Source organism: Myotis nattereri (assembly GCF_964212035.1).
Source record: "Myotis nattereri genome assembly, chromosome: 12".
NCBI lineage: Eukaryota > Metazoa > Chordata > Mammalia > Chiroptera > Vespertilionidae > Myotis > Myotis nattereri.
In genome coordinates, this window is record NC_138087.1 from 52,407,842 (window position 1) to 52,421,518 (window position 13,677).

The 13,677-nt window shown below is 42.0% G+C and overlaps 1 pseudogene across 1 annotated transcript; it reads left to right on the forward strand.

The window, feature by feature from the left end:
* Positions 1-12,518: 12,518 nt before the first annotated feature.
* On the forward strand, positions 12,519-13,135 carry LOC308527726 (thymocyte nuclear protein 1-like; annotated as a pseudogene). Its single transcript has one exon. The product of its transcript is annotated as a thymocyte nuclear protein 1-like (transcript).
* Positions 13,136-13,677: the final 542 nt, after the last annotated feature.

Below are 13,677 nucleotides of genomic sequence, written 5' to 3' on the forward strand. Positions count from 1 at the left end.
TATTTTATTTTTTATATGTATTTTTGTTGATTTCACAGAGGAAGGGAGAGGGAGATAGATACATCAGTGATGACAGAGAATCATTGATCGGCTGCCTCCTGAACGCCCCACACTGGAGATGGAGTCCACAAACCAGGCATGTGCCCTGACTGGGAATCGAACCCTGACCTCCTGGTTCATAGGTCAACACTCAACCACTGAGCCATGCTGGCCAGGATGAAATCAACTATTTTAAATGTTTTATGGAAACGAGTTTACTTACCATGTTGTTAAATTCCTATATGTCCTTATGTGTATTTTGCTTCCTGAAGATGTCCAATTTTGATAGTACTAAATCTCTCACTATAATTATTTTACTTATCTCACAGCCAATAAAAATTAAGATTAAAGACTCATACAACAATAAATTGAGATGCAAGAGTTAAAGCAATTCCTTTGCTAAGTGCAAATGAATCAGAAAAGCATTAAATGAATTCTGTCAATAGAACTGTCAATAGCTAAATATATGGTAGATTAAATTGCAATTTTTTTCTTCAGAAAATCCTTTTGTCTATTGATCTCAAATTACCTCAAGCATAAGAACTACATATCAGCTTATTTACCTCTACCCTGTCTGCAAGTGGTAATTATTTCCCTTAGCTGGTTTTTAATGTTGGCTTTTATATAGTTGAAAATAACTGTGCAATTAGGCAATTCTGTTAAAAAGAAAATACGGGCTTTTATCTCAAGAAACAGAAGCCATATGAATATAGTGATGAGAAATTAAAAAGCAATTCAGAAATACTGTTAATTATAACACAAAATCCTGGTAGGCTAGCCTACAAATGTGGTTGCAAGCAATGAACCTGTCTGCATTGTTTCTCTTTAAAGGTCCTTTTCTTTTTTTCTGATAACTCCTCTTTGGGTTTTACATAAAGGAGTAGATAATGTGCAAAACACAGTTATGTGTATAGAGTAGCCCATCCAGAAAAAAATGGACCACAGACGAGGAGAGGATGTCTGTTGAACATTGTTGCTATTAGTCACATTAGTTTAAAACCTCATTGGTTTTGTGAAGATAGGATCCTGAGAGTGGACACTATGATGATGAGAGGTGTTTGTAATTATGCAAAAAGTTTACCTTCTATACAGGTACAACAAATGAATTGGAATGTTCATCTGTGCTTGGCAAAATGACTGGGAGTTTAATCTTGAAGTTGGCTGTTGCTCCAAACATTTGGGAAGTAAATTCACCTAAAATCTTCACCTATCAATTATTTTCCACTTCAGAAACATAACAGTTTATTAATTCATATAGAAACTACCATTGCAAGCTCTTACCTATGGAAGAGGGGCTAAATTATTTCCTTTCTCAAAATTCTTTTGAATGAAAAGCAATTTGTTTTGTCAAGGATGTTTTATATGGTCCTAAACCATATTTGGAATCTACCAAAATGATTCTTTTCTAAAGCCTGCTCACTGTTGTGTAGTTCCTTATCAGAAACAAAACCAAGACTCTGATTAATAAATAGATTAAACCAATTCCACAAAGTTTCCTTTGAGAACAACTATTTTCCATAATCATCATAGTTGGTGACCATCTACCAAGTGCTTTACCCTCATTATTTCATTTAATGTTCATTGTAATCCTACGTGGTGATGTATTATAGTGTCCCTGTTTTACTGGTGAGAAATCCTAAGATCAGAGAAGTTGAACAAATTATCAAGTGGCTCCAAAGCTCTAGTGTGGCTGTCATCTAGGGTGTGGGTCACTTTGGTTAACATGAGAGACTAAGAAAAATCAAGATTGGCCAACGAGGATTGAACAGGTGCAAGTATTTCCTCAGGGAGTGACTGAAAAACCACTTTTAGACTGAGGGACCTGGATCCCTGAGGAAATATGGGTCCCCTTGCTCACAGCCCAGCCTCTGGGCGTTCAAGCACTGGCCCAGCAAGTCACCAGCCGAACTGCATTTACCTCACTATACAGGACGATGCCCTTGCCCAGGTAGAGCAGCAGCCAGCAGTTGTGGTCTCTGCTATCCAGGTCATGCCAGGTCCGGGTCCATGATGAGCAGCACCTGTTGGGGCCAGAGCCTCCCTGAGCCTCCCACAACCCCAAACCTCAGGGAGGTCCCCACACCAAGACCCCACACCTGAGCTTGTTTCTCCCCTCTCCCCGCACACAGCCCCAGCAAGCTGCTACTGTGGAGGGGCGGGTGCTTCTGGTAGGCACCTGGGGGAAGATGGGGCAGGCGCTGGGGAGGGGGCGCTTGCCCTCCTCTTGCCCAGCCTTCCGGGATCCAGGTCTCCCTCTGAGTCATCATCTCCCCTGTTCCCCACCTCCTCTGGCTCAAGCCCGCATGGGCAGCCTCCACAGCCACCAGAAAGCCAAGGAACCCACTGAGCCCAGGGCACTCTCGTGGTGGGTTCCATGGTGTCCTCTGAAGCTTCTCCCTCCCCCCAGCTCAATGCAGAGGTCCTGCTGGGCCCTGAGCCCATCTCCCCCAGGAGGAGGGGCGGGGAAGAAGGCAGGTAAGAGCTTCATAGCTGCAGCTCCTTGTCCCCTCTTCCCAGCGTACCAACTTCCTCCCCTTCCTGGGCGTTGTGGGCCATACCTTCTCCCAGGCAGGCCCTCCATCCCACCTCCACGAGAATTAAAATCCACTATGGATGACTCTGTTCATAAGGCATAGGGAATTAATTATAGCCATGAGGTGCTCTGTACTTTCCTGAAGTAATAGTAGAAACAATGGATGTGGTCTACCTCCTCTAAACACATAATCTACAGATGGGGAAAATTTCTGCTTAATGAAATTGAATGCTTTACAGTGATGGCCAACCTAGGACACGCGTGTCAGAGGTGACACACGAACTCATTTTTTTGGTTGATTTTTCATTGTTAAATGGCATTTAAATATATAAAATAAATATCAAAAATATAAGTCTTTGTTTTACTATGGTTGCAAATATCAAAAAATTTCTATATGTGACACGGCACCAGAGTTAAGTTAGGGTTTTTCAAAATGCTGACACGCCGAGCTCAAGAGGTTCGCCATCACTGCAGAGAACTTCACTTACTTCACTAATATATATATCAGCGGCAGCATTTTAAGAAACTAAATAAAATATACACATGAGTAAAAGTATTCAAAGGAAATATAAAAGGGCATACAGGGAAAAGTGAGTCTCTCTTCCACACTGTCCCCAAACCTTCTCCCCTGAGGCACCAGTTTCACCGTCTGTAGATCTTTCTATATGTTTTCTCTGACTATACCAGCATGTATGTATATAATGCCTTAAAACAGATTTTATTTATATATAATATATGTAAGATATATAGTAACATGTTTTATACACATTGCTTTTTCAATTCCTTTTAAATATTTTTATTGCAAAATATATAAAACATTAAAAGTCTATAAAACATAAAAAAATAAAATAAAATAAAATCCACCGTGCTGGGTACTTTAGATGCTTCACTTCATTCACTTCTTACAGTTTTAACCTCTGACTTAACAGCCAAGAAAACTGAGGCTCAGGAAAGCAGCAGAGCAGGGAGGACCCAAACAGTCCAGCCCGCTCAGCCTGCTCTCCGCCCTTTCCTCCTCGCCTCCCGCGGCGCAGCGGAGGTGTTACTGGAGTAAGTCGTTTAGCTGTACCTTCCCCTTTCTCTGTCAACACCGTTAAAAGAGACTGCACTGGGGAAGCACCGGTGCTTTCCTGAAGGGGGGAGGCAGGCGGTCCAAATAACATGCCCCAGCCTTCAGCGTTCATCCCCTCAGCTCAGACAGGTTTGGTCATTCTCAACTTGCCTTCTAACATATGTTGACTAAAATTCGAGGCTCAGTAACCAGTTTAAGGGAGGTGTTATATGTGAGTGAGGGAAGAGTTCTATCTCCTGACTGCCCCGTTCTCCACCACCAGCCCCAACCTTGGTCTGTGATGTAACCACTCTGAATTGTAAGTTCCTCAGGCAAAGGGAAACTAAAGCCACCTGCCTTATGGCATCGCTGCCAGGGTTGATGCCTGGCACAAAGGGAACCTTGATACTCTTGATTTTGGTGCCTCTATACCCAGCAGACAATATATCCTAGGCCCCAGTCGGGGGGGAGGGGGGGGGCGCAGAATCTCATCTTAAAGAGACCAGTTTCTCTTGCTCATGGTAAACCTAGCATGGGAACTACTTGTCTCCAAAGACCTCCCTGACCTCCCTGCTCACACACGTGGGGAGCCTAGTGTTCCCTGTGCCCATCTGCCTTTCACAAATGAGTTCCCATCTCTTTTTCAAAAAGTAGACACCACTCTGGTGTTCCTTCCACCACCAGGAACTGAAACACAAACTCTGCCTTTACAGAACACTGTGCTCAGCAGGTCAGCTGGCTCCTGGAAATGCAAACTGGAGTCTCTAAAAGATGAAAAGATTCCTGGAGCATTTTGCGGTATTTTGGAGAGTGCCTCTGGGCAGATCACACACTGTGACAAGTTCTTTCCAAATTGTGACATTTCAATCACGCCTTCTACAAACAACTGACTTTCCACATTTAGCCTAGATGGTAGCTGCCCTTGCTCCTTTTCCCCTAATCTTAAAGTGAGCTTGGGATTTGATATGGAAGCCAACGCACAGTTTTCTGAACACTGCCCCCATCCCGTGGTACCTGGGAACTGGCAGATGGGCACAGGCAGGAAGTGAGGGGCCTCTGCTGATGGTTACTCTAGAGCAGTGGTTCTCAACCTTCCTAATGCCGCGACCCTTTAATACAGTTCATGATGTGGTGACCCCCAACCATAAAATTATTTCGTTGCTACTTCATAACTGTAATTTTGCTACTGTTATGAATCGTAATGTAAATATCTGATACGCAGGATGTATTTTCATTGTTACAAATTGAACATAATTAAAGCATAGTGATTAATCACAAAAACAATATGTAATCATATATGTGTTTTCTGATGGTCTTAGGCGACCCCTGTGAAAAGGTCACTCGACCCCCAAAGGGGTCGCAACCCACAGGTTGAGAACTGCTGCTCTAGAGTTAGAAAGAGTTAGCACATCCAGCCCAGGGAAGGCATTGGCTCCCATAACCCCATTTCCCTCCAGCTATGAGAGGAGAAAACAAAACAAAACAAAACAGCGGAAGGAGGAGTGGAGGTGTCACACTCTAGTCTCCCTAATTTCCATGGCTTTCTGCTGGCAATTGTATTCTTTTCCTTGGAAATTTTTCTCATAGATTCTCATTAGCAGGGAAGTAGAGCACTGGGAGAGGAAAAAAGAGATGCTTACTTCATATTTAAATTTTCCCCCATCAGGTAATGCTTTAAAATTCTTTAAATGAATATTTGCATGCAAAAAAAAAAAAAAAAAAGAATGTAGATGCAAATCTTACACCTTTCACAAAATTAAATCAAAATGGATCATAGATCTAAATGTAAAATACAAAACCATAAATTCCTAGAAAATAACATGGGAGAAAATCTAGGTGACCTTGAGTTTGATGATGACTTTACAATATTAAAGCATGACCTATGGGGGGAGGGGGCGGGGGTTGATAAGTTGTACTTCATTGAAAGAAAAATCCTTTCACTGGGGGCAAAATGTTTTGTTGTACAAATAGAATTGAAATGCAGATAACTGGAAGAGATAAAATTGAAGTTTAAAATCATACTAAAAGCCCTGGCTGGTTTGACTAAGCAGATAGACTGAAGGTTCCTGGATTCAATTCCGAACAAGGGCATGTACCTCAGTTGCAGGCTCGATTCCCTGGTCGGGGGCACCTGTGGGAGGGAACCAATCAATGTGTCTCTCTCTGTCTCTCCCCCTCCCTTCCACTCTCTCTAAAAAAAAATCAATGGAAAAAATATTCTTGGGTAAGGATTGACCAAAAAAATAAAATCATACTCAAGTATAAAAGACTAATAGTAAATCCTTGCCTAGGTCATGTTGTGTCATTGCTGTAGTGCAGGTAAGAAGAAAGATGAGAGCACCCTAATACAAGTATTCATTTATTTTTAAAAAAGAAAGAAAAAACTTTTGTGAAATGTACAAGGAACAAAGCCTTAACCTAGGGTTAAGCACACCATTTCCACTTTAGCATCCTGAACATAAGCCTTTCCTGATGGACATAAGGAAACCTGATGGTTCTGGTCTAGAAATTAGGATAAGTATTTCCTTGTTATCAACAGCCAAGGCAATCTCAGGTCTAGCCCAGAAATTCAATTCGTCTTAAATACTTCCATTATTTTAAAAATTGAATTATTTTTTTTAAATATATTTTATTGATTTTTCACAGAGAGGAAGGGAGAGGGATAGAGAGTCAGAAACATCGATGAGAGAGAAACATCGACCAGCTGCCTCCTGACACCTCCCACTGGGGATGTGCCTGCAACCCATGTACATGCCCTTGACCGGAATCGAACCTGGGACCTTTCAGTCCGCAGGCCGACGCTCTATCCACTGAGCCAAACCGGTTTCGGCTAAAATTGAATTATTAATAAAAAGATATTTTAACAGTAAAATATAGTAACTCAATATTTGGCTCAAAAAACTTTTTAAAAATAATAAAACAAGAGAAAAGAAATAGACAAATGCAAAAATAAAAGAATTATAAAGACAATTATGAAGCCCAGCCGGCATGGCTCAGTGGTTGAGTGTCAACCTATGAATCAGGAGGTCACAGTTTAATTCCTGCTCAAGGCACATGCCTGGGTTGCAGGCTTGATCCCCAGTGATGGGCATGCAGGAGGGTATGGATGGATGACTCTCATTATTGATGTTTCTATCTCTCTCTCCCTCTCCCTTTCTCTCTGAAATCAATAAAAAATATATATATATATTTTTTTAAAATATATTTTATTGATTTTTTACAGAGAGGAAGGGAGAGAGAGATAGAGAGTTAGAAACATCGATGAGAGAGAAACATCGATCAGCTGCCTCCTGCACACCCCCCACTGGGGATGTGCCCGTAACCCAGGTACATGCCCCTGACCGGAATCGAACCTGGGACCTTTCAGTCCGCAAGCCGACGCTCTATCCACTGAGCCAAACCGGTTTCGGCAAAAAAATATATATTTTTTTAAAGACAATTATGAAGGTAACAAATCTAAGAACTGCTTTTCTGAAAAATATCACTTAATAATATAAGCAAACATCTAGCAAATGTAATCAAGAAGGGAACACAAAATGCAAGATATGAGAAATGGAATAAGAACAACGATATCAAAATTTCCAAAAAAAAAAAAAATGAAGTATATAATCTTTGCTTGCACCTCTCAAAAACCATTGAAGTCAGGATTCAAGTCACAGCTAGAGAGGACAACCCTTCTCCAAGTTCCTCTCCTCTCTTCCCCAGTCCTCCTCACCACTCCTAAAGCTCCCACTTCCCAAATACCTCAAAGTCTTCCCCAAATGCTCACTTCACATATCTTTTTCATCTTTTGCCTCTCTCCCTCTTCATTATGTAGATTGGTTTAACTTCTCTGACTTCTTTTTGTTGCCTTTCTACCTCTCCCATTACTTGAACGCTCTACCACAAAGGAATCCTAAGAACTGACCCAGCAAGCCACAATCCTACCCATGCTCCTGATTCCAGGTCCTATTTTCTCCTCCTCCTCTCCTGATACTTTGTCAGAAATCTGGTTTCCAGGCCACAAAGCACTCACACATGAACTAATCTATAAATCTTATTCCCCCATCCCATCAAAAATGTTTCCTAGAGTCCAAGTCAGCATTTGAAAGAGCAACCCTTAGGAAGCCAGAAGGCTCATTCCCAGAACTCAAGAATGGTTCAATAACGAAACTTATTATAACATCACAGGCCCGGTGCACATGAAGTCCCTTGGCCTGGCCTGCACTCTCTCTCAATCCGGGACCCCTCAGGGAGATGTCAGACTGCCAGTTTCGGCCCAATCCCTGCAGGCCAGGCCAAGGGACCCCACCGGTGCACAAATCCGTGCACCAGGCCTCTAGTATGCATATAAGATCTTTGGTTAATCTCTCCCCACCCTCCCCCCTCCCTCCTTCCCTCTGAGATTCATCAGTCTGTTCCATGTTTCCATGCCTATGCACCAAGCATCTGCCCCACATCATAGCTACCGGTTGAACAGTCGGATGGTCAAACAGTCGCTTAGGCTTTAAATATATATAGATGCTGCAGTAACATAACACAAAAGAGAAATCACGGGACCTCAGTGGTTACTGAAAAACATTTGCAAATATAAATAGGAAGTTGCTATGAACAACAATTTTGAAGAAAATGTAGTTAATGTCTTTGTGAAAGAGAAAGAGACTGAGGTTGGGGGCAAACAGAGAAAATTCACTTTTCTAGATCCAGTAATTGGGAAATCAGATCCACAACATGAATTACTTTTACTTGTGTAATCCTCAGGGCCAATTTAACCTGTAAACACTTGGGATTTGGCTCTGCAAGATGTCTTTGTCTCTAGAGGACTGGAGAGCTGAGTGGACTTATTGAAATTATTAGCCATTTTTGGTTTTGTATCAGCTGTTGATTTAAATAATGTTGATTGCATTTCCTTGTGATCTACTGCTTTTTTAAAAAACTAAAACATGGGCCGAAACCAGTTTGGCTCAGTGGATAGAGCGTCAGCTTGCGGACTAAAGGGTCTCAGGTTCGATTCTGGTCAAGGGCATGTACCTGGGTTGCGGGCACATCCCCAGTAGGAGATGTGCAGGAGGCAGCTGATCGATGTTTCTCTCTCATCGATGTTTCTAACTATCTCTCTCCCTTCCTCTCTGTAAAAAAATCAATAAAATATATTTAAAAAAAAAAAAAGTAAAACATGGTTTTCTTCACATTCCCAAATATATATTCGCTGTAGCTAATTAGGGACAGTGAATATAACACAAGAATATAACAAAATTTAAATTAACCATGTTTTCATCATCCAGAGAAAGTCACCCATTAACATTTTAGTATATTTTCTCTCAGCATGAATTTAGGAACATAAGCATTCTTGGTGTTTACTAAGGACATAAGTTTGCCCAGCCAGCATGGCTCAGTGGTTAAGCTTCGATCTGTGAACCAGGAGGTTGTGGTTCAATCCCCGGTCAGAGCACATGCCCAGGTTGCGGGCTCGATCCCCAGTGTGGGGCGTACAGGAGGCAGCCAATCAATGACTCTCTCTCTCATTGATGTTTCTCTCTTTCTCTCCCACCCCAACCCTCCCTCCCTCTCTGAAGTCAATAAAAATATATTTTAAAAAATTAAAATTAAAAGAAAGGACATAAGTTTGTCACTGGTGTTGTAACAACCATTACCGTGTCTCAAACTACTCAATGGAACATCAGAGGCTACTCGATTAGCTTTAACAGATTCTTGAAGCACAAGATTAAACATTTGTCTGCCCCAAAAGCACCAGGGGCATTAGATGCTCTTCCATTGGTAATAGAGTGTCTTTCTGGTGTTTAGAAAAAAAGCCTTACCGCATGGTTCAAAATAATTGAGGCCTGAAGAATGTACACACACAAACACAAACTCCAGTTGAGAACCTCTGCCTCAGGAAATCCATACATAGACAACTGATTTTTATGAAAATGTATGGGGAGAGGGACTATAGCTTTCACCAATTTCTCAGAAGCCCTGGTTTATAAAGTTCTTTCCAGCTCTAATATGTTAGTACTATTTCAGGCTGCGGCACTTATTCTGTCTGCTTAGAAGACAAAAGTCTTAGACAAGCTGGATGACAGAAGTGAGGCTAGGTTCTTATATCAGACATAGGGGAGTTGACCCATGAAAAATGAACACACAACCTTTACTTTCTCTGTGTATCATTCGTCAGTGCTTCCTCTAATATCAAACCATCAGAGAGACTTAACAACAAATATGTCAACATAAAAATGATGCCACTTTTCAAGGATATGGCCAGGAGAAGTGTCTGCTCCCAGTGCTACTCCCAGGTATACTTGTGATGGGAACAAAAGTTACTAACCTTGGGGTCAAATTAAGAAACAAGGGAATGAGCTAGCATATTTTCAATGTCTAGCATGCATTTGACATGCCTTAAGACCCTCATCTTATAAATGCCAGTATCAGGCCTCAACCTGGCTCTCACCAATTTTAGTCTATTTAATCTGCAAGCCAAACAACCTCCCCTTATCCATCGTATTCTTAACCTGTACCCTAGTTTTCTCTCAAACTTTTATCTTAATTTGGAAATCAGTTAAACTCTCACTAGTCCCTAAAAAAAAAACCCACGCTTGTATATTTTATTTTGAAACACTGATTCTGAAACATAAAAGAGTTATATAAAACTTCTTTCCAAAAAAGTTTTGGATTATAAAAAAAGATTAAGAATTTATTGTTCAAAGGCTGCCATCTGGTGGCCAAAGATAGTAAACAAAAAAAATAGATCATGGAAAACACCAATATCCCAAATCACCTGGTTTATTAGCAAAAGTGATAATCTGGAATATTATATGGGAAAATATTGTCTGGAGAATTATGTGGGAAAATATGAAAATGTTTATGTTCCACTAATTCTAAGCTGTAAGATACTTTGCCTGTAAACAGTGGTAGCAGGATGTTTATCAAAATGTTTCCAAAAGCCAGATGCAGCCCCACCAGACAACACACTTGAGAGTTAAATCCAGCTGCACCAGAAAGTTATGTGTGTTTTTTTATGCTCCTCAAGTATGACACAGGTTTCATTTACTCAACAAAATTTTATTGGATCCTAGTATATCCTAGCTACACTGAATTTCATTGGCTACATGATAGAGAACAAAAGAAACAGCATCTATTCTGGAGAACCTCATGGTAGGGTGACAAACAGGGTCCCCAATCTGTAAGGTTGTGTATTTGTGCCCTACATGGGCCTTAGCCTCCAGGGTAACAGTAGTCTAAAAGCTTCTGCCTTCAAGGCAGGGGGCACTCTTTTCTCATTCCCATGAAGGGGATAAATGGGCTAGCAGCTTCTCAGGTGGGGAATTTAGATACCTTGGGTCTCTTCCCTAATGCATGGCCAGCTGGAAGAATCACATTTTAATATTTGACCTATTTCTTCCCCTTTCTCTGTCATAAATATTTGCCCCCTTTACAGGTTCTTGAAAACAAAAGTAACAGTCCCTCGTCACTGGGCAATTCTCTAGGAATACTTAGGATAGTGGAAATGCTAACAGTAGGTAAGAGTCCAACCTTCATTTGGCTTTTCAGGCATCCCTCAACACCCCTTCCTCTGCCTGGCCCTGGCCTCCTATCTCCAGAGTGCAGCCAAGGAAAGAACAGCAAAGGCTGGTGGTCTGCTGGTGAGCCAGGACTGGGAGGTGCCCCAGGAGCCCTGGCGACTCCAGCCAGTGTTGTAAAAGTACATCCTATAATTTCTGGAGAAGTTTCTCCAAAGGACCCTTGGCCAGTAACCAATTATTCAATTTGAATATATTGGTTTTTCCTCCAACCAAGGGAAAGAGTACAGGTTGGGGGTGGGGTCTGACTTTTCACTACTAACTGCCAGAAGTCCAAGGCTGTTTTCCTTCTTTTTAGTCCTAGATCCCAGGACAACAGCCTGGGGCCAAGGGAGCTACCAGCATGTGGGATGAGGTATGCAGTCCACAGAGTGATAACATCAATTGTTTTTCAAACTAGCAATCCCTGCTCCAGGTATTCCAGTAAGGCCATCAGTCCCAAGGCACTCCACAAGATGGTCCTGTTACTCATGATAGCCACAGTATGCCATCCTCCTGAGAGACACAGTGATTAGTCCAGAGATGAGTATGTGACCCAAGCAGAGGAGCCAAGGTCCTTTCTGTGCTTTGGAAGGAATGGTAGGGGGGAAAGTCTCTCTCTCTCTCCTCCTCTCTCTCTCTCTCTCTCTCTCTCTCTCTCTCTCTCTCTCTCTCTCAGGCCTGTAGCTATTTTTACTGCCCTCTCAAGAGATCAATATCAAAAGCAGAACTAAGAGATGGAAATAAAACAGATTTGACTATGTCAAGAATTCAGAATCAGCATAAAGTGGTGCAGATGAAGATTTCTTTCAAAATTTACTTGACTTTCCATGCCGATAATACTCTTGCAACCACGGTAAATGTTCCTAAACCTGGTAGACTTTCTGTAATAAGTGTGGCAAGCAAGCATCAACCCATAGAGTAACACAGTATGAGAAGGGCAAGGACTATCTGTATGTGCAGGGAAAACAGAGTTATGACAGGAAGCAGAGTAGTTATGGTGAGCAGACTAAGCTGATTTTCCACAAAAAGGCTAATTCTACAGAGGAGATTGTGCTGAGGTTTGAATGCATTGAGCCCAACTGCAGATCTAAGAGAACACTGGCTGGTAAGAGATACAAGCATTGCATCTTATCTGGGAGAAGAGAAGAAGACAAAGGGCCAAGTGATCTAGTTCTAAGCTTTACATTTTATTTCATGATGTGACAATAAAATCTTGAGGATACGTTTGCTTGCTTCAAAAGAAAAAAAAACTTACTTTAGGGGCTGGGGTTGTGTCTGAGTAGTGGTTTCAAAGGGCAGAAAAAAAGTTGCCATCTGTATCTCTCAGTAGATTCCAGAATCTTCCACTCTTCAGATCATGCTGAGACCCAGGAGGAGACGGGCTGGGGCTGCTGGGCCAGACAAAAAGGGAGCAGCAGGAAACCACACCAAGACTAAGAACTCAGATTAGGCATAACTAAAGCGGAGAACTCCAGCCCTTAGAAGACTTTAGGCTCTAAAAAATGTGGGAGAATCTAAGCAGCTACTGGTTGATAAAGTCAGAGCCAGAGAGCTGACTAGAGAAAGAAGTTCAACATTGAGGATCTCAAAGCAGAGCCCAAGCAGACAGCATGCTGGGATGGGTTCGCAACCCTCAGGCCTGGAACCTCCTTAGAGCCATGAAGCGGGAGGAGGAAACCTTCTACTATAGCAACTGCAAAGAGCCAGGCATCGTAGGACTTATGAAGATTGTGAAGGAGGCTTACCCAGACCACACACAGTTTGAGAAAAGCAATCCCTATTATGATCCATCCAGCAAAAACAACCACCACAAATGGTCCATGGTGGATGAACAGTTTGCTTGGATGATAGTGTTTCATTCCCCTGGCTGAGCTCAAAACCCATCACCAAGCTCACAAAGCCATTGGGGGCCCTTTGAAAAATATGGTGCCCTGGCCAGTCAGTGTGGCCCAGTGGTTGAGTGTCAACCTATAAACCAGGAGGTCAGGGTTCGATTCCCCGTCAGGGCACATGCCAAGTTGTGGGCTCAACCCCCAGTGTGGGGCATGCAGGAGGCAGCCAATCAATGATTCTCCCTCATCACTGATGTTTCTATCTCTCTCTCCCTCTCCTTTCCTCTCTGAAATTAAATGTATTTAAATACACACACACACACACACACTTATCTTAAAGACCATGGACATGGATTGATGAGAGAGGGGAAGAGCAATTTCTATGCCTCTGCCTTAACTCTCCCTGCCTTTCTATATCCGACCAGTGTTTTGGTTTCATCCACATACGCTTGTGAATCTTTGTTCTCAGTGATGAATTTTGTTAAGTCTCGTAATAGGAGTAGCCTGACGGATGAAAGCAGTAGCTCGTGCATATCTCTGAAGGTCACGAAATATAAACCTGATGTAAAATCTCTGTCATCAGTGATGCAGCAGCAAAAGTCCCACTGATAATATCAAACGGAGTCATAAAGTTTGCTGTCAGACTATCAGTGTACATGTATAAATTAAAAAATAAATGTATTT